This window comes from Leptodactylus fuscus, chromosome 4, assembly GCF_031893055.1.
Source record: "Leptodactylus fuscus isolate aLepFus1 chromosome 4, aLepFus1.hap2, whole genome shotgun sequence".
In the NCBI taxonomy this organism is placed as follows: Eukaryota; Metazoa; Chordata; class Amphibia; order Anura; family Leptodactylidae; genus Leptodactylus; species Leptodactylus fuscus.
In genome coordinates, this window is record NC_134268.1 from 111,561,801 (window position 1) to 111,588,799 (window position 26,999).

The 26,999-nt window shown below is 39.7% G+C and overlaps 1 protein-coding gene across 4 annotated transcripts in view; it reads left to right on the top strand.

The window, feature by feature from the left end:
- Positions 1–26,999, top strand: part of LOC142200509 (cadherin-10-like) — a 329,196-nt gene that overhangs the window by 61,828 nt on the left and 240,369 nt on the right. Inside the window, exon 1 of one of the 4 annotated variants that reach the window (XM_075270931.1) lies at positions 12,336–12,442. The exons of the other annotated variants lie outside the window; for them this stretch is intronic. The gene's annotated coding sequence lies outside the window, so the exon portion shown is untranslated. Of the gene's footprint in view, positions 1–12,335; positions 12,443–26,999 lie in introns of those variants that run through there. 4 annotated transcript variants of the gene reach the window in all.

The window sequence follows — 26,999 nt, forward strand, 5'->3', positions numbered from 1 at the left end:
CTTTATTCTTCAGTCCTAACACACTTCTGTTCCCCATGCTGTAACTATATATTTCTGTATACCTATTTTTTTCAGTTAGGGAAATCTGCAGAAATCAGAGTTATCTTCAACTCTAGAAGCAAGAGCCAGGTGTTAGCTATATAACAGAGAACCTGGCATTGACGCTATGCTCTGTGTTTGAATCTGTTCAATTGGCAATGAGACTGGTACATTGCTCCTACTGAAGAGATGTATTCCATGGATGGATGTATTCCATGTGCTGCTATACGATGCTTTGTTACAGCACAGCATTACGGGGATAATAGGAACAGAATAACTGTACAATTTGGAATCTAAGGGTATAAAACAATGCCAATGTATAATAGGTCCTGGCGTGTGTAAGCCCTATACATATACTATACATATTCACTGTAGCAAAATAGTGGAAAAACAACTCTGCCAAGTGAATGTAGCTGAAAGCTGTGATAGAGTAAAACTCGACATGCTGTAGCCAGATTGTCAAAAAATCTAGAAACTGAATAGTAGCTTCTGCTAGCAGCACAAGTGTCCTTTGCATCGGTTTCCCAGATTCTCGCATCTTCATGTTCTGCAGAGTAGTCCTTTGTATCAGCAGCTCTGATTACCAGGTCAGATTTTAATAAATGAGTGCTTCACAGGCTTCATTATGCATGAGGATTGTTAGTGACCAGGAGACATTATCATTTAACAATTGATGATCTTGTTATGTGACAATGCCTAGAACTGCTGATTAAATCTTGACAGCATAGCTGTTCACTTCTAATGTGCCTGACTTATCGCTCCCTTAAAAGATGGCAATGTAACAATGAAATCTAGAGGTACAGTGCATAGTGCATTAATAGACATAATGTAAGAATATAATATTCTAAAATGTGTTGTTGCTGTGTTAGAACGAAAATGCCATATGTTGTTGATGAAATATTTTGCTACATTTGCTGAAGACTTATTTAAAGAAGAAAAAAAAAATCTTAGTTGAATAGAAGTATTTTTTTCCCTTTGGCTTATTTTGTGAATGTGATTTGCTGTGAATGAGGACATTTAGACACCTATGCTCAGAAAGGTATTGGATGCTTTAGAAATTTTCTTGTATCTATCGGTTGAGTGGTTTGCCATAACTTTATAATTGAATGCAAATTCGGGGTTTATAGTACTTTTTTTGGCAGTGACTCCCAAGAATGCACCAACAGTGAAAACAAATGCTACAAAGGAGACACACTTGTGATAATTTATTATTAACTCCATGTGAGAAACCTGGTGTAGATGGATAGAGATGTGGCACATCTTTGGTGTACGCCCCTTTTTGTGCCAAAGGTGTGCCACTTTCCTCTTTTTGTTGCTCCTGAATAAGATAGATTTCAATTCTAGTGCATGGGACTTATTGAGGTGCATTAGAATTATTATGAGGACAGACTTTCTTAATAATCCTGGCACCAGTAGTGGATTAACACTATATTATGAAATGCCAGTCTTAGTAAAATCTTCCCACTGTTTATAGTCTGTATCAGTGGAGTAACAAGTGTCTTATGGGCTTGGGTGCAAACTTTCGTCTGACCCCCCTCCTCAGTAGTCATGTGGACTGCACCCAATGTGACCGTTGGGGCATAATCATAGGCCTCAGTCAAATGATGGAAGACACCGGAGAGTATACATATTTATTATTTTAAGTCACCTCTCCTGGGCTATTATGTGGAGCAGTCGGGGAACCAGGCTCACCCCAACCACTGTCATAGTTGTAAGAGGCCCCGACCATGTACAGCTGGCTGCGGGCCCAGTTGCGGTCGCACTCCTTGCGACGACGACCATTATGCCCCTGATGTTTATAATAATTACCTATTGACCTACCATAGAGCTAACATCAAACCATAGCATTTTTTGTCACAAAAAAATAAGATAATAACCTGGGTTGTGGCTCATGAAAAGGAGTGTGGTCTAAGATTTTACAATATGTGTTACAAAAGTGACAAAATTTTAGCCCAAAGTAAACCAAAAGTTATTGTAAACTTAGACTAGACAGATGCACCAATTTATAATCCAGCTTTGCAAGAGTACATCAGGATGCACATCAGGTTTAGTGGTTATGAGGGAAAAGACACCAGAATGTGCCCTAATATGTCTGCCCCATCCTAGGAGCTAATGTGAAAATGGTGCTGCTCATTTATTCCTGTAAAATAAATTAATGCAGCACTAAGAGATAAAAATGCTTACTACGCCCCTGGCTAAATCCCTTGAGGGGTATAGTTTACAAAATAGGTAATTTCCTCAGGGATTTCCACTTTACTAGCACCTCTGGGGCTCTGCAAAGTGAAATGGCATCCAAAAACCACTCACTGTAAATCTGCACACCAAAGAATAAAGAGCACAGTTCTCCTTTCCTTCTGGGAAAACTTCAAGCATTTTTCTTTCCGAGCCATACCAAGCACTCAAACAGCAGTTTATATCCACATATGCAGTTCAGTAAAAATTGCATTGTAAGTATTGGGATACTTTATATTAATCTGTGAAAAATTTGGAGTAAAAGCAGTTCTGTATCGGAAAAAAATGTAGATTTTTTCATTTTAAGCACATAAACAAAATTAAAACTTTGTAAAGAAAACAAAACAACTTCTTGGACTCACCATATTCTGACACTCTTTAGGATGTATTTTTTTTGCAGGTCAGATGTACTTTTTAGTTATATTATTTTGGCAAAGTCTATTTTTTATTAAAATTTTTATCAGAAGTTTTGATTTTTTTTTAATTTATTTATTTTTTTCCATTACGGTGTTCCACTACAGTGGGAAACATTTTTTTTATAAGTTTGTACACCTGGAATTTTTGGACACAAAGTTTTCTAATCTGTATGTGTTTCACATTATTCATTTTTTACTTTTATATCTGTTCCAGGTAAAGAGGGGCAATTTTATATGCAATTTTATATGCTTTTTATTTCACACAGGTTCACACAAGTGTCTGCCTATCCGTTGTTCTGAACCATCTGAGGATCAACACAACAGACAGGAGGACCACTGTAATAGTGATTACACACAGAGCCGGGTGGACTTCATTCACTTTAACAGGGTCCATCCGATGTCTGTTGTTTTAAAATTGAAAAAGGCAGAGGAAATAGTCCTCCATGCAGAATTAGTTCCTCCGTCGACTTCAGGTGGACATTGTGACACAGATGTCCACTAAGCCTTACATTAACAGGTAGGGTATTTCCGTACTTCAGAGAAATTGCATAACAAATTGTGGGATTCATTTTTCCTTTTTCTTTTTGTGAATGTATAAATGTTATGAAGAAATGAACATATTGAAACCAATTTGAAAGTTCTAATTTCACTTATAATTTGTGTTAATTTTAGGGAAAATGTTTAAGGGGTTAACAAACTTCCCAAATTCTGTTTTGAATGGTTTGAGGGATGTACCTTTAAAAATGGGGTGATTTATGGTGTCTTTTTAAATACAGTAACTGTGCTTAGTCTATCAGGAGCTTCATGTTAGAATGAGCTGAAAACCAGGAAGTAGAGGGGAGAAGAGACAGGAAGCCACCTGAAATCCTGAGATGATTAAACCCCTTTAAGACCAGGGACCCATGTTGCAAAAATGCACAAACACATGCCCACTTATAAATTAAAACCACATGACCACTTACAAGTTAATGATAATGGTTGTAATGATCTTTCTGACACTATTAGTATCTCCAGTGGAACAAGGCAGGGATACCGCTCTCCCCAACTTTGTTTACCCTACTCATAGAGACTCTTCTGCAAGTGATTAGACAACATATTCGAGTAATGCCGGTTAGTGAACACTCTCCATGCGACTGCTTTTGCTGACATTCTTTTTTGTGATTTCTAAACCTGAAGGTTACCCGACTCTCACTGATCTCCTCACAAATTATTGCAACATATGCTGCTACACAGCCAACCTCAGAAAATAGAAAGTTTTGAACATCAACTTGTCCACTGAGTCTAAAAAAAGGGTCCAACACCACACTCCCTTTCTATGATCTGATTCCTCTATAAAATACTTTCCATCTCACAACATGTCCTGAGGACAAAACAAAATTTCTTGCCTCTGCTACAGGATATTAAATGTTGTCTTCATATGCCACCTTGCCTCTATCCTGGTTTAATAGGAATAACTTGCTTCAGACCTATTTGATTCCAAAAATTCTATACAGGAAGTCCATGGTACCTATATACATACGACTGCCATCAAGTCCATGTGCAGCATTTTGTCTGAAGACAAAAAAATTCCTAGATTGGTCTTGTCACAGCTCAGTAGAAGAAGATCTTTAGGAGGAATAGGCCTCCCAGACACCCTTAAATATTATAAAGTGTTTCAGTTTTGATGGTGGTAAAACCATGCTGCACCACTGATGAACTCCACCTCTGTGATGCTGCTGAACAATCTGACATCTCACTTTTTTGAATCTAGTCTCTGGCTGCTGAACCAGACCTATAGTACATGTGACTCAATGTCCTCCACATGGCGTTTGCAATTTGGTTGAGCTTGGATCCACTCTGACACTCATACCATTACTTGTTCTTCCAATAGGACTAATTCTGGCTCTTTTGGGCATGAAAGTCAATGCATATCTTTCTGAACCAAGCTGAACTCCCCTACCCTAAGGGATATCTCTTCTAAGGATATATACAGAAGAAATGCACCAAGCAACCCAAATCTGTTTCCTCCAACAGTTCTTTCGGAGCCAGAAAACAGTAGTGGACTGGAGTATGGATGAGCAGCAGGGAACCCAACACCCAACCAGGTGGTAGAACAAGGTTATATGACCAGCATTTGGGAACAACACTGCACTGACTTCAAGCATTTAATTTAAACAACACACTTTATTGGAAATCCAATAATGTCCATTGTTTAAATTAAACGCTTGGAGTCAGTGAAGTGTTATTCACAAATTCTGGTCATATATCCTATCTCTTCCAAGGACACACTGCTAGATGTTGTGAGAGTAGTTCCAGATAAGACTAGGTCTTAAACGCCCCATCCTGCATAAACATCAAATGATCACCACCTTGATTTGTTTAAGAACTCCTTTAAAGTCAGACTTCATTTAACTCCATTTGAGAAGCTTGCTTTCCAAGACAAAAATGCTGGAAAAGACTTCACACCTTCTTTTTCACTTAATAGAGCCAAACTCGCCACTGAAGCTGGCTTTTATTTCCTCCTGGGAAAATGAACTGTAACTCAGTTTCTTTCAAGAAGATATTGACCTAATTCTGAGACACTCCCATTGATTGTTCCCTAGTACACACTTACAAGAAAATCACTACAAATTGGTGTCTTACTGGTAGAGAACCCTAAACTGGCTATCTCACAAAAAGCTCACCAATAACAACAAAAGTTGGAGGTGTCAGAACCACGTAGGTACTTGCCTCCACCTGCGGTAGACTTGTCTACTTATCCAACCACCTGGAACTGTATACAAGACCACATACAAGGTCACCAGCTCCACTATTACTTTAACCCCTGCTATGATCATCTTGTCATTACCTTCCACATTATACAAACCTTCCTACTAGTCACTCATTTTATCACAGCAGTTAAATCAGTGATACCTCAATTCTGGCTTCAAACCACAGCCCCTCCTGTGTACCTCAGAAAGGCTATAGTACATTTACTCTCATCCGCTCCTCAGACAACCGTCTCCAAGATTTTTCTCATGCATCCCCCATACTCTGGATCTCCTTACCAAGACATATAAGACTGACCCCCACAATCACAGGCTTCAAGAAGGCCCTGAAGACTCACCTATTCAGGAAAGCCTACAGCCCCCAATAACACTACTGTCACCATATCACCATCTGAACAGTCTCTACTCTCACCTTCTGTCTCTATCCCTCTTCCCTCAAAGACCGTAAGCCTTCGCGGGCAGGGCCCTCTACCCCACTGTGCCAGTCGGTCATTGTTAGTATCATATCTGTTTGTACATTTTGTGTACTGTATGTACCATGTAAAGCACCATGGATTTAATGGGGCTATATAAATAAATAATAATAATAGCTAGTGAGCTGGAAGTCCTGAACCTAACCTCACTATTAAAAAACCTGGGCTGCCTGTTTGGATGTTTCACGTTGATCAGGACCTTAGATCTCATTTCACCACCAGAAAGCCTGATCTACTCAGTTGGAACTCGGTAGCTGTGCTAGTCCCACAATCTCTTTTTTTCTTTTCTCACTGAGTCCTTTTATTTTCTGTCTTTTCTTACCACCTTCCCTCCTCACCTCCTACGTCTCTTACTCTTCCTTTGGCTCTACTCTTCTACGCCCAATTTAACCTCCAAGCCACCCCCATCCTTTCCAATTACCCCATCTCCCATTCCCCCTTCTCCCCCACCCTTTGATCTTATCATTGCTAAAAACCTAAGACATCAGACCCATATGAAGGAGACTTTACAATGTAAAGTATGATGATCTGTTGAGGGCATATGTAGGACACATTTTACCCTAGAGGAAATCAGATGCATATTAAGATACAGTGAGACCTACATACCTTTGTGGATATCCTAATATTATGTAGTTCTATAAAAAAAAAGATACATATAATGGTGGAAATACAAACTACAATCAAACCCTGTGGGCCCCTCTTTTCCATGTGCCCCAGAACAATTGCTTACATAGCATGCCTTCTCTTTACCGCTCCTGTGATACAGGGGAACACTATTTCCTCTTCTCTATTTCTGTGTATGGGAGATATCCTGGCAGCTAGATGGCTACATACAACCCTGAACTGAGTTCAGAAATAACAAATTTGGAGCCTGCAGAGACAAACTGCTAAAAAAAAAAAAAAAAAAAAAGTGAAGAGTAATATTATTGCTGATGTACGTACACAATGGCTGATTCTAAAAAGTCACCTAAAAGAACAGTGATGCTTTAACCCAGAAAAGTATTTGGCTCCTGTTAAAAATGATCATAAATAAATGATACTGCTGACTAAATTATTTATTGCCATTATTTTTTAATGACAACTTAACATATGCACTTCTAATATTAATTTTATAAAATGTAGACTGTAAAATGTCTGTAAGTGGATGTGTTAGTAGCAATTATTTTCACAATTTCTCATGTTCTCTTCTAAATATAATACTGTAAATCTCATTTTTAAATAATTTACACTGTACTCACAATTTATGGACAAGGGTTTTTGCTTACTTTTTGTGGACACGTGTTCTTTTAGCAATAAGATAAATCTTGATATTTAATAATATATATATATATATATATATATATATATATATATATATTCCAATTACTACATGAATAACGTATTACATACCCTAATATAAAACCATTGAAATTAGGTTACATATTTTATCATTTCTGCAGCAGATTCGTGTGATAGCTTGTAGATTAGAGAATTAGCTTTATGGGCTTAGCAAATGTAAGAGAGGCACAGAGGCTCCTTTGCCAAATAAAATCAGTATTGTAATATTAGATGGGGGGATTGTTAATGATTTTGCAGTAGAATTTAGAAGCTTTAGGTTCTACCTTTTCCCTAAGGCCCCACGTGGCATCCCAAAAAATTGCTAAGAATCGCAAAAAAAATGCTATGGAAAAAAACGTGGCAGCATCACATTGCAGTTCTTTCTGCAGAGCTTTAGACAGAAGGTTTGCAGAGGTTTCCTCTGCAGACTTTCTGTTTCAATTATACTTATGGGGAAACCACCGTCGTTCCCGTAGGTATAATTGACATGCTGTGATTTCCAATTTTACCGCAAAGTGGGCAAGGGATTTCCTTGAATCCCATCCACTTTGCCCTGACTAAAACACCGTGATTTTTCCCATGGTTTTACAGCCGCAGGGAAATTGCTGTGTTTATGACATGTGGGACCCTGGCCTTTGACAGGTTCTTAAAGGGGTATTCCCATGAACATAATCATATCTATATTTGTAAATCATTAAAAATTAAACATTTTTGCAAATATAAGTATTTAAAAATTCTGTAGAATGTTAAAGATTTTCTCTATCCATCTTAGTGTTGATTCTCTGTTGTCTTGATCGGTTGCTAATGGATACGACCACAAATGCAGAAAATTTCTATGGTCTGTGACTTGTCAGAAACCCAGCCATGATTTTCTTATTGTAGCTGGGTTATCAGGCAGGGACACTACATGTATGAGAAGATATCCCGGCCACAATAAGGAAATCATAGCTGGTTTTCTGACCTTAGAATGGTGCTGTATTCATGGTCGTATCCACATGTTGATCAAGACAACATGACTGAGACCACCAGATATTTAGAGAAAATCTTTAAAACTCTGCAAAATGTAGAGTAGTATTCATTGTTATGCGCCATTGCAAAAGCTCTGCTGTATTATGGGGATATTTAAGTAGACTTACTCCCTTCCACCATAAGCTTTTATATGATCTATTATTCTTGTCTGGTAATAGACATTAAAAATGAAAAAAAAATTCCTAACTTATTTCAAATTTACATATGTTTGTATATACATGTCAGAAAAAATGTTTGCACCATTCACAATTATAGAAAAGCTGTTACCCATTGTATACACAGTCTTTTAAACTGGCAGAGATTTTGTAGATTTTGCCCATGCATAACTATACAATGATGTGTAGTTGTGTATGCAAGTTTGATGCATCACAGCTAATTTTAGAGAAAGAAGTAGGCGTATTGCTTCAGAAAATTCATAAGACTTAGCATGTGAACATATTTTGTCCCACTCATGCTTGTCATTAAAACTAATATTACAATTTACATTTCTTATTTCCTGCCATTTGTAATAAGTTTATATGTGATTTAAAAAGTATTCACAAGAAAGCTAAACCTACTTGTCTTTTCTTATGTGGAACATTGAATACAATTATATAAGAACTGCCTGAAATCTAGGTCTTCAAATCAATACACAAGGGAAGTGTCAGTATAAGAAACTTGTATGGTGGCACATGGAATCTTACTGTTTTGTACTACAGGGCCATATGTGCTGCATGTACCACAATGTAACATCTGTGTGATGTAGGGTATTCTCCCCCAGTAGCAACTCTTCATGGGTTGAATATCTTTATAGGACATCAGTGCAGTACAGTGTTGGCTCATAGTAGTGGAAACATGGAGCAATAGTATGGTAGTGTACATAAAGTTTTAAGGGTTGAATCGCAGATACAATTTTTACATAGTTACATAGTAGATGAGGTTGGATAAAGAGATCAGTCCATCAAGCTCAACCTATAACCCTACAATCCCCTACAGTGTTGATCCGGGGGAAGGCAAAAAAAAAACAAACCCAAAACATACCAATTGCCCCATTTAAGGGGAAAAAAAATTCCTTCCCAACTCCAATCTGGCAGTCAGTATAAAAACTCCTGGATCAACATGTCTTTAAAATCTAGAGTCCATAACCTGTACTATTGTTCTCTTCAAGAAAGGCATCCAGGCCCTCTTTGAACTTGTTCAATGAACCCACCATCACCACTTCCTTGTTGTTCTTACTGTTAAGAATGCCCTTCTATGTTGCTGGTAAAACCTTCTCTCCTCCAGACATAGAGGATGTCCCCTTGTCACTGGCACTGGCCTTTTTGCACCAGTTTTTAAGGCAGTCCACAAGTATGGACACTAGAGTGGGGAAAAGTGCCTTTCCTTTCTTTTTTATCCTTCTCTTTTGTTTAAGATCTAATACTCTGTTTGCAGAAAGATTCTGTGTAACATAGTGCAACAAAAATGGCATATATTGTTCCAGCTTAAGGCTAAGGCCCCACGTTGCAGAAATGCAGCTTTTTTGTTGCAGATCATACTATGATTTTTTGAGTCAAAGCCAAGAATGACTACAAAAGGAATAGGAAATATATCATCCTAAACACATTCTGGTTTTATGATATAGTTTTTAATGCCATAAATAGGAGTGTATTTTACAAAAGAAGAAAACTAGTACCTGTTTTTTTTTACCCTCAGGTCCTATGGGTTTTTCACCATTTATGACTCATTATGGGGCTTCCATTCATGACTCCACGAAGCCCCATCTGAGATAAGTACAGCTATGGGAATCTCACCCTAGCACCTTCTGATTATGACCCTAAACTCTCAAAAGGACTCCCAGATATTGACATGAGGCTATACCCTAGTAATCCCTATATGCATATTTTGTTACATAGGGCATGGAGACTCATCAGGGGACTTTGAGGACTAGCTAAGGGTATTCAAAATGCACATATCCAATCACAAGCATATTGATAAGAACAACCAAGGAGACTTGAACTTAGCACTGCTATTAGTAATGATAGGGCTATATGTAATTGGCTGTAGGCTAGCCTCAGGGCAATATCAGGCTGAGAGGGATTTTACGGGTTTAGGGTCAGAGCCAGACTGGGTGGGTGACTTTCCAAATTCTGTACTTGCCTCCACTGTGGCTTCAGGGAACTCTGCCAAACAACCAGAACTCTATCCTATCTGTCCTAGTCAAGGTGGTTATTCTGCACTGCGTTATTTATATCTTTAGAATCGTGGTAAGAACTTTATGATTTTTCAAGAACATATTTTGATATGAATCCTGGGTGGATCCAAAAGAGAGCCCACTATCTTATGTTGACTGGTCAGTTCATTCATATTGTATTGGTTCTTAATAGAGATGAGCGAACACTAAAATGTTCGGGGTTCAAAATCCGATTCGAACAGCCGCACATTGTTCGACTGTTCAAACGGGTTTCAAACCCCATTATAGTCTATGGAAGGAAATGCTCATTTCAGGGGTAGGCAACATTTGATCAAATTCTACTTACCAAGTCCATGAGTGAGGGTCAGGCTGGATTCTTCTCCCTGCGCAGCATCCCCGCGTCCTCTTCCAGCCTTGAATTCACTCTGCTAGGCATCGGGCCTGGGCAGAGCCGACTGCGCATGCCCGCACTACAAGCGGACATGCGCAGTCGGCTCTGCCCAGGCCCGATGCCTGGAAGAGTGAATTCAGAGCTGGAAGAGGACGCGGGATGCTGCGCAGGGAGAAGATTTCTAAAGGTAAGAGAAGAACCAGCGTCGATTGGCAATGTATAGCATTCTGCCAATCAACGCTGATTCTGCATCGAATCTTAACTTCGAACAGCTAGTAGTACTCGATTGAGTACGAGTTTTTCGAATACCGTAGTATTCAATCGAACACCTACTCGATCGAGTACTACTCGCTCATCTCTAGTTCTTAATAATATTGGTAGTATTTTACTTTTATTCATTAAAAATTAAGCACTACTTAGGTAGAGTTTTTTTTTTTTTTAATTAAAAATTATGGAGACAGAAGACTCAACAAAACCTGAGTGTGTGTCCTAACAAGTGTTTTATATGTTTAAAATAAAACAAAATTAAAAATGCTAAAAAGTTACGTATGTAAGCTTCCACTACAATAGTTAGTTATCTGTCCTAGACATGCTATGACATCACTCGGGGCATTTCACAGGTGTATCATATATCTCAAGCTACAGGGTAGCCCAAGTTATGGAGACACCTCAAAAAATGGAAAATGGCAATTGGGAATGTCATGTGTGTAGCATGGGAAGCAGCAAACCTGATGAAATTTGGAAAACAATTTGCCAAATGTGCCATGGTGGATGGGTGGTCTACTAGGTTTCCAAATGTTGAAATATACTTCAATGACTCAGGTATTGTGTGCCCAAGGGATCAGCATTCTCTGCCCTGTGTCTTCATATGAAAATTTCACAGCCATATCTTTACCTGTACCAAAGAGAAAAAAGGTGCTACATTTAATATCTTTATATAAGATATTAAATAAAGAATAAAATATTAAATAAAAGAATAAAAATATTACATTCACTATTTATCACATTTAAGTACAGATTAACATTCCTTATCAAATCCTCAATCAGATGTCACATCTGTTTCTGTTTTTTCAAAATGGCTGAAAATCTTCGACCATACTCCAAACAAATTTGCTTCCTTCCACTTAGCAACATGCCACACATATGATTACATGTCCAACCACCGTTTTCCATTTATTCACGTGTTTCCATAACTTTGGGCCACCCAAGAAAGTTTTATCCCAAATATGATAAATGTAGGGTCTAAAAATATAATAAAAAAGTAACAACACATTCCACAGCTGCACAAATAGCTGAAATTTGCTTTTCAAAGAGGAGTATTTCTGAATATTTATATACTGTACATTGCAATAGTAAAAGTGTTACATATTTAAATAAGTGCATTTAGGATTCATTGTCGTTATGCTAAAGTGCATTGCTCAGCGTAGATTGACAACATTGTAAAACTGTATAGAAAAATATTTTGGACGGCACTAAATCTACTTGTGATTGTCTCGACTGCAAACAAATTCTGTAATTACTACGACACAAATGCCATGTCTCTATTCTGCAGAAACTAGTGTGCATGCAATGTGCCCATGTGCTGACATAAATGAACACTTCATCAAATTACACAGCCTCATGAGCAGGCACAATTCCTCATTTCAGTAAGTTTTCATGCTCTGCTGCATTGTCTCTCTGCCTCTCTTTCTTTGCTCTGCCCAGCTGCACAGCTAAAGCCTTAATTCAACAGATAAGTGCCTGATGGGAGTTACACTCTATATGGCCCCTTATCCTAAGAGCTTCTGCAACAAGAAAGCAGTCTCTCTCTTTATATGATAACCTATTAGATGTAAAATGCTATGTCACACAGTGACTAAGAACACAAGGATTACAACTAGAGATGAGCGAACAGTGTTCTATCGAACACATGTTCGATCGGATATCAGGGTGTTCGCCATGTTCGAATCGAATCGAACACCACGTGGTAAAGTGCGCCAAAATTCGATTCCCCTCCCACCTTCCATGGCGCCTTTTTTGCACCAATAACAGCGCAGGGGAGGTGGGACAGGAACTACGACACTGGGGGCATTGAAAAAAATTGGAAAAAGTCATTGGCTGCCGAAATCAGGTGACCTCCATTTTAGACGAATAGTGGATTTCAAATCCGGGTCATATGAGAATGTGAACTTTGTGACTATGAGACAGGGATAGCTGTACAGGCAGGGATAGCTAGGGATAACCTTTATTTAGGGGGGAATGTTATTAAAAATAACTTTTTGGGGCTCTATCGGGTGTGTAATTGTGATTTTTGTGAGATAAACTTTTTCCCATAGGGATGCATTGGCCAGCGCTGATTGGCCGAATTCCGTACTCTGGCCAATCAGTGCTGGCCAATGCATTCTATTAGCTTGATGAAGCAGAGTGTGCACAAGGGTTCAAGCGCACCCTCGGCTCTGATGTAGCAGAGCCGAGGCTGCACAAGGGTTCAAGCGCACCCTCGGCTCTGATGTAGGAGAGCCGAGGGTGCACTTGAACCCTTGTGCACCCTCAGCTCTGCTACATCAGAGCCGAGGGTGCGCTTGAACCCTTGTACACACTCTGCTTCATCAAGCTAATAGAATGCATTGGCCAGCGCTGATTGGCCAATGTATTCTATTAGCCTGATGAAGTAGAGCTGAATGTGTGTGCTAAGCACACACATTCAGCTCTACTTCATCGGGCTAATAGAATGCATTGGCCAGCGCTGATTGGCCAGAGTACGGAACTCGACCAATCAGCGCTGGCTCTGCTGGAGGAGGCGGAGTCTAAGATCGCTCCACACCAGTCTCCATTCAGGTCCGACCTTAGACTCCGCCTCCTCCGGCAGAGCCAGCGCTGATTGGCCGAAGGCTGGCCAATGCATTCCTATGCGAATGCAGAGACTTAGCAGTGCTGAGTCAGTTTTGCTCAACTACACATCTGATGCACACTCGGCACTGCTACATCAGATGTAGCAATCTGATGTAGCAGAGCCGAGGGTGCACTAGAACCCCTGTGCAAACTCAGTTCACGCTAATAGAATGCATTGGCCAGCGCTGATTGGCCAATGCATTCTATTAGCCCGATGAAGTAGAGCTGAATGTGTGTGCTAAGCACACACATTCAGCACTGCTTCATCACGCCAATACAATGCATTAGCCAGTGCTGATTGGCCAGAGTACGGAATTCGGCCAATCAGCGCTGGCTCTGCTGGAGGAGGCGGAGTCTAAGATCGCTCCACACCAGTCTCCATTCAGGTCCGACCTTAGACTCCGCCTCCTCCAGCAGAGCCAGCGCTGATTGGCCGAATTCCGTACTCTGGCCAATCAGCACTGGCTAATGCATTGTATTGGCTTGATGAAGCAGTGCTGAATGTGTGTGCTTAGCACACACATTCAGCTCTACTTCATCGGGCTAATAGAATGCATTGGCCAATCAGCGCTGGCCAATGCATTCTATTAGCGTGAACTGAGTTTGCACAGGGGTTCTAGTGCACCCTCGGCTCTGCTACATCAGATTGCTACATCTGATGTAGCAGTGCCGAGTGTGCATCAGATGTGTAGTTGAGCAAAACTGACTCAGCACTGCTAAGTCTGCATTCGCATAGGAATGCATTGGCCAGCCTTCGGCCAATCAGCGCTGGCTCTGCCGGAGGAGGCGGAGTCTAAGGTCGGACCTGAATGGAGACTGGTGTGGAGCGATCTTAGACTCCGCCTCCTCCAGCAGAGCCAGCGCTGATTGGCCGAATTCCGTACTCTGGCCAATCAGCACTGGCTAATGCATTGTATTGGCTTGATGAAGCAGTGCTGAATGTGTGTGCTTAGCACACACATTCAGCTCTACTTCATCGGGCTAATAGAATGCATTGGCCAGCGCTGATTGGCCGAATTCCGTACTCTGGCCAATCAGCACTGGCTAATGCATTGTATTGGCTTGATGAAGCAGTGCTGAATGTGTGTGCTTAGCACACACATTCAGCTCTACTTCATCGGGCTAATAGAATGCATTGGCCAATCAGCGCTGGCCAATGCATTCTATTAGCGTGAACTGAGTTTGCACAGGGGTTCTAGTGCACCCTCGGCTCTGCTACATCAGATTGCTACATCTGATGTAGCAGTGCCGAGTGTGCATCAGATGTGTAGTTGAGCAAAACTGACTCAGCACTGCTAAGTCTGCATTCGCATAGGAATGCATTGGCCAGCCTTCGGCCAATCAGCGCTGGCTCTGCCGGAGGAGGCGGAGTCTAAGGTCGGACCTGAATGGAGACTGGTGTGGAGCTATCTTAGACTCCGCCTCCTCCAGCAGAGCCAGCGCTGATTGGTCGAGTTCCGTACTCTGGCCAATCAGCACTGACCAATGCATTTCTATGGGGAAAAGTTAGCTTGCGAAAATCGCAAACTGACAGGGATTTCCATGAAATAAAGTGACTTTTATGCCCCCAGACATGCTTCCCCTGCTGTCCCAGTGTCATTCCAGGGTGTTGGTATCATTTCCTGGGGTGTCATAGTGGACTTGGTGACCCTCCAGACACGAATTTGGGTTCCCCCCTTAACGAGTTTATGTTCCCCATAGACTATAATGGGGTTCGAAACCCATTCGAACACTCGAACAGTGAGCGGCTGTTCGAATCGAATTTCGAACCTCGAACATTTTAGTGTTCGCTCATCTCTAATTACAACACCTTCCAGCTCACACAATATTCTTATAGAGCTATTTAGCTTTGCATAGCCTTGCAACACTATGTTATTTCTCTACACAACTCAGTCTAAGAATGTTCTTGTATATAAGAACAAATATTTTGTGATCAGAATATCTGTTGTAAGGTATACATGTGCAAGAGAACAGAAATGATAGCCATATCCATTGTCTTATACTTTATAACAAATACGTTTTTGGTCCATTGTACCTCCATGTGTACCTGGGCCATCTTGTCTCCTTGGTCATTTTCATTTAGCTCTGAGCTTCCAGTATGCAGAGCTTTTTAATGTGTGGTGAAATTTTCCCATAGATAATGTGACCTATGTCCTCAATATTAAAGATTAGGTCCTTGCGGAGGGGCAGACTCAAGAACTTGCTATGTTTTTCAAGACACCAAGTACATACTTTCTAATGGTTCTGTATTCTTCCTTGTTTTTTCATTACACTTTTTCCAATAACTTCATAGATGACATCCATTCCTATCTACTATGTTTAATAATTAGTATTCTAGCAATTAACACATTTTATTTACCACTAATGCCCATTATGAATAGCATAGTGCCTGAAGACATGCACAAGAGAACTTGTGTTTTTAGAGGGGTTTGATATGAAGTCTGGGTTTTGTCTTGAGGTCGCTCTTTTCAGAGAGGTTTCCCTCCTCGGCAGGTAATAGATTCTTACTGGTTATTGATCCATCAGATAGTTCCTGTATTGCATTGAGGTTGCCTATAGGGTAGCTCTCAGTAGCCAATCTGGACTCTTAGGGAGTCATTGCTGTGGTTGTATCTTTTTGGACTTATTTTTAACAACAGACATTTAGCGCCTCAGAGGACAAATGGCACCTTTGGAAGCTCTATTCAACAGTCTAATGGTTGGCAATAGTAAACCAATCATTTACCTAGAGCTGTACCTAACTCACTGATGATTCCTTTATCTTAATTCTTATTATAGAGGATGACAGGAATCAAGGGTGGATCTACATCATAATAAATAAATCTGTGAGCCATAGTATCATTTTTAATTTCATCATTATTTTTATATTTATCATTTATTACCAATTATTTATCACTGCAGGATATATCCCTTCATTAGCTTAATCGCATTATCCTCTATCTGATTTTTTTTTTTTTTTTCACTTGGAGGGGACCTTATTTTTTCTATACATATTTTATTTTTATATTATGATTAAAAGTTAAGTTTTATACTGTTTTTTGGCCTGCCTTTGCCCTATGATGACACAAGCAGGTTCACCCTGTGATATTTGTATCATCTATCACATTTTTTGTTTTTATGCCCATTATACTTGCTTGGAAGCTTGCTTGCTCAGAAGAGCCTGCAAAATTATACTTGGCCACCTAGAAAAAGGCCCTACTGTCATCCTCTATCTATATGTTCCTGTGGAGATCTGCTTTGTGACATGAGTTATAATGGGAATGTCCTCCAGTGCCTAACTGGTATATATTTCCATTCTGGTGCTAGGGTATGTGGTTTATTTATGAGAAGGATGAGGCCTCTTCACAAATTACTTGTTCCCTATGCTAGTCTGGCCTTTATAAACCAGTCTTACTATATCTACCCCTCTGTGCTCTACCAAAAAACCTCCTGCACATGCCTCAGTTACGTATATAAGCCTTTATCAATTTAATGAGTTACGTATATAAGCCTTTATCAATTTAATGTTCAATTCCTTGTAGCAAAGTTATTGTTTGCTTGGAAAATTCAGTGTAAAGATGTCTGAGACTAAAAAACTGACCCATAATGCAATGACATGCAGTTACATAAGTGTGTAAGTTAAACTATCATCACCGGATAGCGGAGGACCGTCTGACGAAGCATGTTGGGATCTGTACACAATGACAAACTGTAATCTATTTAATGTGAATTTGTTCAGTCTTTTAAGGCTTTGTGGATCTCCTTCTGTATTCGGTTTTGTCCACTGATTATCTTTCCCTCCATCTTCAGATTTAGTTTAGGTCAATCTATTATTGATTCCATTTACTCTTAGCTGATTCACTTAGAAAACCATTTAACCTAATCGCTTAGTATTTGTGGAATTGAAGATCTCCTAATGCACGCTCCCACAGTCAGTCATTTTACTAATCTCTATAATAATCTCTATAGTCTGCACATTTGTTTACCTGTTGTTGTTTTTTTTGTGCTAGGTCTTTTGTTAATAACTGTCTTCTTCTTCTAGTTATGTATGTTTTATAGTTTATTACTTTTAAAAAAAAACTAAGAAAAAAAGACGGATTTGAGTGATTTCATAAATGGAGCTTCTGTAGCATTTTTACTCCTAATTTTGGTGTCATTAATAAAAACTGTGCCAATATGATAGCTGTAAGGTAATGTTTATTGTTCAAATTCCTCATTTTAGGCAAAAAAATTATATATATATATATATATATAAATTTATTTTATTTTATTATTATTATTTTTTTATTTTTATTTTTTTTTTTGGGGGGGGGGTAGCTTGGTGGCAGTAATGGTGCAGACCCAACCTGTCAGAGACAAGGACACAAAAACTGAAGAAAACAGGTTTATGTAGAAAATCAGCAAAGTAAAAAAAAAAAACCTTCACGTCAGGCACAAAAGGAGCAACAAATACAGCAAGTGTGAAACAAAACCCTATTCATCTGAGCGCTAACTAGACAAGAAGTACTAACTGTACATGTGACTTACTACCATCCACATGAATCAACAAGTGCAGCACAGTCTTACCAGACTCACAGTGTCAGGACAGACCCAGGCACTTCCTTTCCTCTTAGGATCTGCCTGAAGTGCAGGCTCTGCAGCCTTTTATGGCCCAGTAATGAGCCTGGGACCTACACGTATGTCAGTAATCTGGGGGAGATGTACTGTGAGTCCAGCACCCTGCTTGTCACCTTCTCACTATATATATATATATATATATATATATATATATATATACAGTCCTATGAAAAAGTTTGGGCACCCCTATTAATCTTAATCATTTTTAGTTCTAAATATTTTGGTGTTTGCAACAGCCATTTCAGTTTGATATATCTAATAACTGATGGACACAGTAATATTTCAGGATTGAAATGAGGTTTATTGTACTAACAGAAAATGCGCAATATGCATTAAACCAAAATTTGACCGGTGCAAAAGTATGGGCACCCTTATCATTTTATTGATTTGAATACTCCTAACTACTTTTTACTGACTTACTGAAGCACAAAATTGGTTTTGTAACCTCAGTGAGCTTTGAACTTCATAGCCAGGTGTATCCAATCATGAGAAAAGGTATTTAAGGTGGCCAATTGCAAGTTGTTCTACTATTTGAATCTCCTCTGAAGAGTGGCATCATGGGCTACTCAAAACAACTCTCAAATGATCTGAAAACAAAGATTGTTCAACATAGTTGTTCAGCGGAAGGATACAAAAAGCTGTCTCAGAGATTTAACCTGTCAGTTTCCACTGTGAGGAACATAGTAAGGAAATGGAAGACCACAGGGACAGTTCTTGTTAAGCCCAGAAGTGGCAGGCCAAGAAAAATATCAGAAAGGCAGAGAAGAAGAATGGTGAGAACAGTCAAGGACAATCCACAGACCACCTCCAAAGAGCTGCAGCATCATCTTGCTGCAGATGGTGTCACTGTGCATCGGTCAACTATACAGCACACTTTGCACAAATAGAAGCTGTATGGGAGAGTGATGAGAAAGAAGCCGTTTCTGCACGTACGCCACAAATAGAGTTGCCTGAGGTATGAAAAAGCACATTTGGACAAGGCAGCTTCATTTTGGAAACAAAAATTGAGTTGTTGGAGTTATGCATGGCGTCCAAAAAGAAACAGCATTCCAAGAAAAACACATGCAACCCACTGTAAAATTTGGTGGAGGTTCCATCATGCTTTGGGGCTGTGTGGCCAATGCCGGCATCGGGAATCTTGTTAAAGTTGAGGGTCGCATGGATTCCACTCAGTATCATCAGATTCTTGAGAATAATGTTCAAGAATCAGTGACGAAGTTGAAGTTACGCCGGGGATGGATATTTCAGCAAGACAATGATCCAAAACACCGCTCCAAATCCTCAGGCATTCATGCAGAGGAACAATTACAATGTTCTGGAATGGCCATCCCAGTCCCCAGACCTGAATATCATTGAACATCTGTGGGATGATTTGAAGCGGGCTGTCCATGCTCGGCGACCATCTAACTTAACTGAACTTGAATTGTTTGTCCAAAATACCTTTATCCAGGATCCAGGAACTGATTAAAAGCTACAGGAAGCGACTAGAGGCTGTTATCTTTGCAAAAGGAGGATCTACTAAATATTAATGTCACTTTTCTGTTGAGGTGCCCATACTTTTGCACCGGTCAAATTTTGGTTTAATGCATATTGCGCATTTTCTGTTAGTACAATAAACCTCATTTCAATCCTGAAATATTACTGTGTCCATCAGTTATTAGATATATCAAAGTGAAATGGCTGTTGCAAATACCAAAATATTTAGAACTAAAAATGATTAAGATTAATAGGGGTGCCCAAACTTTTTCATAGGACTGTATATATATATATATATATATATATATATATATATATATATATATATTTTTTTTTTTTTAAATTTTTTATAATTATTATTAGAGATGAGCGAACACTGTTCAGATCAGCCGTTCCATACAGCACGCTGCCATAGAAATGAATGGAAGCACCTGGCACGTACACTTTGCTGGCGACCGGTCGCTGTGCCAGGTGCTTCCATTCATTTCTATGGGAACGTGCTGTTCGGAACGGCTGATCCGAACAGTGTTCGCTCATCTCTAATTATTATTATTGGTATCTAGAGACTTTTTACAAGCAGTTAGGGACATGAGCAGTTTGTATATTAATTAAATACTTGTGGGCATTTTTTGTAATTATGATCAGATTTTAATATTTATTATTACCTTTTTAGTGTAATACATTATTTAATGTAATACATCAAAAAATCTATTCAGTTACATCCAGGCTATCAAGATTATATACTGTGTGTCAGCCTTTATATTGCGTGTGTGTGTGTGGGAGTCAACCTCTATCAGATTAAAGTCAGCATTAGTGTTAGCTCTGGACTCTTGTAATAAACCCCCATATAGACATTTACACCTTTTTGTAGTACTCACTAAGAAGTTTAATTCCAAAATATACACCTTTTTACAGTGTATTTATCGCAGTCTGGCACAGAAGTTCTTTGCTAGATGAAGCACCTGCACTGGATGACCAGAATTGAAAAAAAAAAACTCTGATCCTGAGTGTTAGGATAACAGATGCAGTTCCGAGCCAATAGTGAGAAGCAGTACTAGACACATTGATCAAAATGGCAAACACAGTGCTGAGTATCCAGCACCTCCTGGGCTGCACCAACTTCACCCCCACAGTGGTGTTCACCAGAGCCCCAAATGGTGGTGGTGAACTTGGCGGCATCTCCAGCCAGAGAGGTACTGGTCGGGAAACATCAAACACACAGCACACCACAAATCACAGCAGAACCAGAAACTGGGAACTCTTTCCAGCAGGTCTTCAGAGTAGCGGTGTAGGTCCAAGAAACCAGAAGGTAGTCATCTAATCTGGGTCGTCAATGTGAGGTCACCGCAGTACAGAGGGTAATTCACAGAGAAGGTCAGCCAGACCAAGTCGGTAACAGGAGATGAAGAGTAGTTCAAAATCGAGTTCAGGGAGCACAGGTCTAAAGGCAAGTTGGGGTGATAAAATAAATAATAATAAATCTTTGTAATAACCCTTGCTCTGTTGTCTAACTATGGAGGCGAAAGGCAGAGTCAGAGGTCGAGGCAAGGGATCAGAAACCAGCCAATCAGATATAGGAGAAAATGCTTACAATCAGTAACTAAAGAGGCACTGACTAGCCAGTGGCACCGGTTTTGGAAATTAAATGCATTTAAATTAAACATTTTAAATGCAGAGTGGACATGGGATTCACATAAATCCCATCCACTTTGCAGTTACTGTATAAACCCGCGATTTTTCCTGCGGCATAAATCGCGGTGTTTCTGGCCCGTGGAGCCCCGGCCTAACAGTCAGCAGAATGTAGGCTTATAATATCACTAAACTGGTTTGACTTTGGGCTATTCTTAAGGGCTTTGTCTAAATAGCCTTCCTGATAGTCACTCTTGAGTCCCTATACAGGGAACTGAACTTCACTGCAGGGAGACTAAAAGGTCACAACCTCTTGGAGTGGTCCCAATGTTGGGGATAGTTGGCCTAAGGCTAAGACACACTGTTGAATGGCATTGGAAGTTCAGGTGCCAGAAACAGGACATAGTTTAGTGGTAAGTGGAATCCGTGTGTGGTCAGGGTGGTTGTTAAAGGCACAATAGTCATAAACAAGCCATACACAGATATTAGGCAAATCTGACAGCAACATAGTTAGAAAACAGAACAAGGGTTAATACACAGATTTATTATTATTTATTTTATTTAGCTTACCAGCACCATCATATTCCATAACGCTTTACAGCTATTGTCAGTCCCTATGCTATATAGGGCTTACAATCTACATAAATCAAATAAGCAGTAGCAGAACAAAAGCACATTCTTAAGATCTAGCAAGCCAAGAATCTTTGCTGATCAGACATCTTCATGTGCAGAAATTTGGCTGGCATCAGACTGCAAGGATTACAGCTTCTTTAAGAGCCAATGCACCCTACAAGCAAGTACTGAAGCACAGCCTGGAAGAGCAGTGTGGCAGGCAAAGAGATGATGGTGCTCCACACCTACCTATACTTTATTAGCTACCATCATAATGTAAAAAAATTAATTGAACAAGGTATCTAGTATAAAATCAGTATAAACAATGAACAAACAGGAAAAATATTTAAAAATTCGTCAATATATTTGAATTGGAACAAATATCGATACATATACAGATGTAGCAAATTTAAACTTGACCTTTTGCAGTGTGATAACTTGCTGTTGCATATCTGTATAAAATCCATGTAAAACCATTTAAAAACTCAAGATAACATTCTGTGCCAGTGTTAATGCATGAAGTGCAGAACCAATAAATAATACAGTTTCTACTACATATAACAAGGCCACCCAGAAGGGAAAAATAAAGTTACGCCTGCTTAAATACACAGAAGCAAAACTGGAAAAGTGTAGAATAGCTAGTCATTAAGGTCCCCTCAGGCCTGGTCTTCTGATCTTCTTGCAATCCTCTCTACTCCTTAAGCATTGTCTCAAACCCAAACATTCAGTTATCGTCATGATCATGTCAATCAACGCTGAGTGACATGACATAATGTACTGTACTTTCTCTTTGAAATTCTTTCTGGTCCATCATCAGTATAATCCTCATCCCAATTTTTGCAGAAGCTCTTTCGGAAAAGTAAGAAGAGCTTCATGTCAATAACTTGGCAGGCACAGCAAAGTAACCTTCTCCTCATGCAAAAAAAATGCCTGCACCAGTATATTCTCAATGCTCATTCTGGCAACGGCTGAATTTTATTAAGAAGAGAAAGGTTAATTAATCAAATGGAAGCAAGTTTCTAGGTCGGCTCCACATCACCTGAAGCTCCATAGTGTGTATTGTTTACAGCCTTCTGCTTTTATTAATAGTAACTTTATGTATTCTTATAACTTAAAGGGAATGTGTCGCCAAAAATAGGCTATTTTTTTTAAACCAAGCTTTTATGCAAAACATACTTTTTAAGAATGCTTGATTTTTTTTTTTTTTACGGCGTAAAGACTGTATTGGGAGCAAAATCAAACTTTCTCAATTACAATATTTGAATACCATAATAGTAATTGTGTTACACCCTGTGTGTCCATTTAACCCTTAACCCGATATCCACAGGATTATTACGATGGATGTCAGATATTTAAATATGGCCACTGTACAGGAGATGAGCTGCTGTCATATGAGCTGCTGGGTCTGTGCTGCATTATAAACGTGGCGCTAATGCCTACGATCAGTGCCCACACTGATCACGGGCATTAACTCCCCCTTCCCCAGCACCTCAGTCAAAGCAGACCGAGATTCCATTGTGTGAGTAGAGCACGGGCGCCACCATATTGCCAGGGATTGCCAGCACCCGGAGTGAGCTCTGGGGCCAGCGTCCTATTACCATGACAGTCAGAGACCTGTCTCTCATTATCTCCTAATGATCAGATCCCCTAGAGTTCAAGACCCCTGGGGTATCTAATAAGTGCAATAAAAAAAAAAGTGTAAAAAGTATATTTAAAAATTTCTCTCTCTCTCTCTGTATATATATATATATATATATATATATATATATTAGCAATGTATAGTGTAGCAAGACTGTCTTCCTTTTCTCTAGTGTTTTTCTTCTTTTGATCAACATCAGGATGCTATTATGGGTTATTCAGTGTTTTAGACCTGAAATACTCTGTAGATGACAGAATGAATGTGAGATTCCTTCTTGCTTCAATAAAATTATTGATTATGCCATTCATGCAGGACCTCAAGAGATTGTTGTTTCTTTTTGTTTGCTTGTCAAATTGTCCAAAATAATTCGTCTACACTCCCTTAAGAATTTGTGAGAGGCCCTATAGGATGGGAGCTACAAAACATACTGAAACCAAACATTGATTTTGCTACTGTAGCTGCCAGTATTGTGCCAGTGTTTATCACTTTTCTTCCCTGCTGATGGTTACATGTTTAGTAAGTGATCCTGTGCACAATATATTTCTTTGTTTATAAAGATAGACTACAAGAGTTTATTTTCAGACATGGACAAGCCACTGTATTGGAAAAAAAATATTTTCAAAGTGTAACAATCGTAGGCCATAGTAGATCAATTACAGCATAGAAATGACCTGCTCAGTCAGAATTCAACCTACACTAGGCTCAAAAACACAAATGACTAATACCTCCCAAACTTTATGCATTTCACCTCAGTGGTCAGACATATACAGTCCTATGAAAAAGTTTGGGCACCCTTATTAATCGTAATCATTTTTAGTTCTAAATATTTTGGTGTTTGCAGCAGCCATTTCAGTTTGATATATCTAATAACTGATGGACACAGTAATATTTCAGGATTCAAATGAGGTTTATTGTACTAATAGAAAATGTGCAATATGCATTAAACCAAAATTTGACCGGTGCAAAAGTATGGGCACCTCAACAGAAAAGTAACATTAATATTTAGTAGATCCTCCTTTTGCAAAGATAACAGCCTCTAGTCGCTTCCTGTAGCTTTTAATCAGTTTCTGGATCCTGGATGAAGGTATTTTGGACCATTCCTCTTTACAAAACAATTCAAGTTCAGGTAAGTTTGATGGTCACCGAGCATGGACAGCCCGCTCTCAAATGATCTGAAAACAAAGATTGTTCAACATAGTTGTTCAGGGGAAGGATACAAAAAGTTGTCTCAGAGATTTAACCTGTCAGTTTCCACTGTGAGGAACATAGTAAGGAAATGGAAGACCACAGGGACAGTTCTTGTTAAGCCCAGAAGTGGCAGGCCAAGAAAAATATCAGAAAGGCAGAGAAGAAGAATGGTGAGAACAGTCAAGGACAATCCACAGACCACCTCCAAAGAGCTGCAGCGTCATCTTGCTGCAGATGGTTTCACTGTGCATCGGTCAACAATACAGCGCACTTTGCACAAGGAGAAGCTGTATGGGAGAGTGATGAGAAAGAAGCCGTTTCTGCAAGCACGCCACAAACAGAGTCACCTGAAGTATGCAAAAGCACATTTGGACAAGCCAGCTTCATTTTGGAAGAAGGTCCTGTGGACTGATGAAACAAAGATTGAGTTGTTTGGTCATACAAAAAGGTGTTATGCATGGCATCCAAAAAAAGCAGCATTCCAAGAAAAACACTTGCTACCCACTGTAAAATTTGGTGGAGGTTCCATCATGCTTTGGGGCTGTGTGGCCAATGCCAGCACCAGGAATCTTGTTAAAGTTGAGGATCGCATGGATTCCACTCAGTATCAGCAGATTCTTGAGAATAATGTTCAAGAATCAGTGACGAAGTTGAAGTTACGCCGGGGATGGATATTTCAGCAAGACAATGATCCAAAACACTGCTCCAAATCGACTCAGGCATTCATGCAGAGGAACAATTACAATGTTCTGGAATGGCCATCCCAGTCCCCAGACCTGAATATCATTGAACATCTGTGGGATGATTTGAAGCGGGCTGTCCATGCTCGGCGACCATCAAACTTAACTGAACTTGTATTGTAAAGAGGAATGGTCCAAAATACCTTCATCCAGGATCCAGGAACTGATTAAAAGCTACAGGAAGCGACTAGAGGCTGTTATCTTTGCAAAAGGAGGATCTACTAAATATTAATGTCACTTTTCTGTTGAGGTGCCCATACTTTTGCACCGGTCAAATTTTGGTTTAATGCATATTTCACATTTTCTGTTAGTACAATGAACCTCATTTGAATACTGAAATATTACTGTGTCCATCAGTTATTAGATATATCAAACTGAAATGGCTGTTGCAAACACCAAAATATTTAGAACTAAAAATTATTAAGATTAATAGGGGTGCCCAAACTTTTTCATAGGACTGTAGTTTGTCTGTCAAGGGAGTGGAGTAAAGTCCCATGCACACAGGCACAATTGGTCCAGAAAATCCAGTCTATATACTCCCCACATTTCCTGGACTGAATTTGATCTGGACTGAGACTCTTTGCATCATGGTGATTTGCTTCATATCTCCTGGTGTCTCCACTGCCTTGTAATGACTATAGTATAGAAGAGAGGATCCATGGGGAAAAATAGACTCCTACCATCATAGATCACTATGATATTTGAGTCCTGTTCTACTGGTTTGGTTCAGGCTGGGAAATGTGACCACAACCACCATCTGTGTGTAGGAGACCTAATGGGGTTTTCTGGGCCAAAAGAAAAAAAAAAAAAAAAGTATGTTAGTGCTATCAATGGGATAATAAGTAGAGATGAGCGAACACTAAAATGTTCGAGGTTCGAAATTCGATTCGAACAGCCGCTCAATGTTCGTGTGTTCAAACGGGTTTCGAACCCCATTATAGTCTATGGGGAACAGATACTCGTTAAGGGGGAAACCCAAATCCGTGTCTGGAGGACACAAACCCCAATTTAAGCTCAACAAACAGTAACAACCACCCCTTTAAATCACGTTCCCCATGACAACCACAAATGGAATAGGCAATGGGAATTCCAAAAGCCCTCACCCTTAACTGTCATTTTGAGTGTGTGTGTGTGTGTGATGTGGTAAGACCTTCCAAAATTCACTTTTCTAGCCCTTAACATGAGCCCTTCCAAACAAAGTTACAGGACCTTAAGCTGAGCTACCAGCAGAGATTGAGGCCCTTGGCATGAGTAGAGCCTTGCACCAGCAGTGTTTTTGGCACTTAGGGTGAGTTGAGCCTTGTACCAGCGTGTGTCCCTTAACATCAGGCGGGCCCTAAGTTCTGCGCTTTGCACAAAAGTTCCACATTAACTAGGCTGAATGGTACAAAGATTAGTAGGCCCGAGAACCAGGAACAGGTCTTGCAATGGCTGTCGGATAACGCTTAAAGC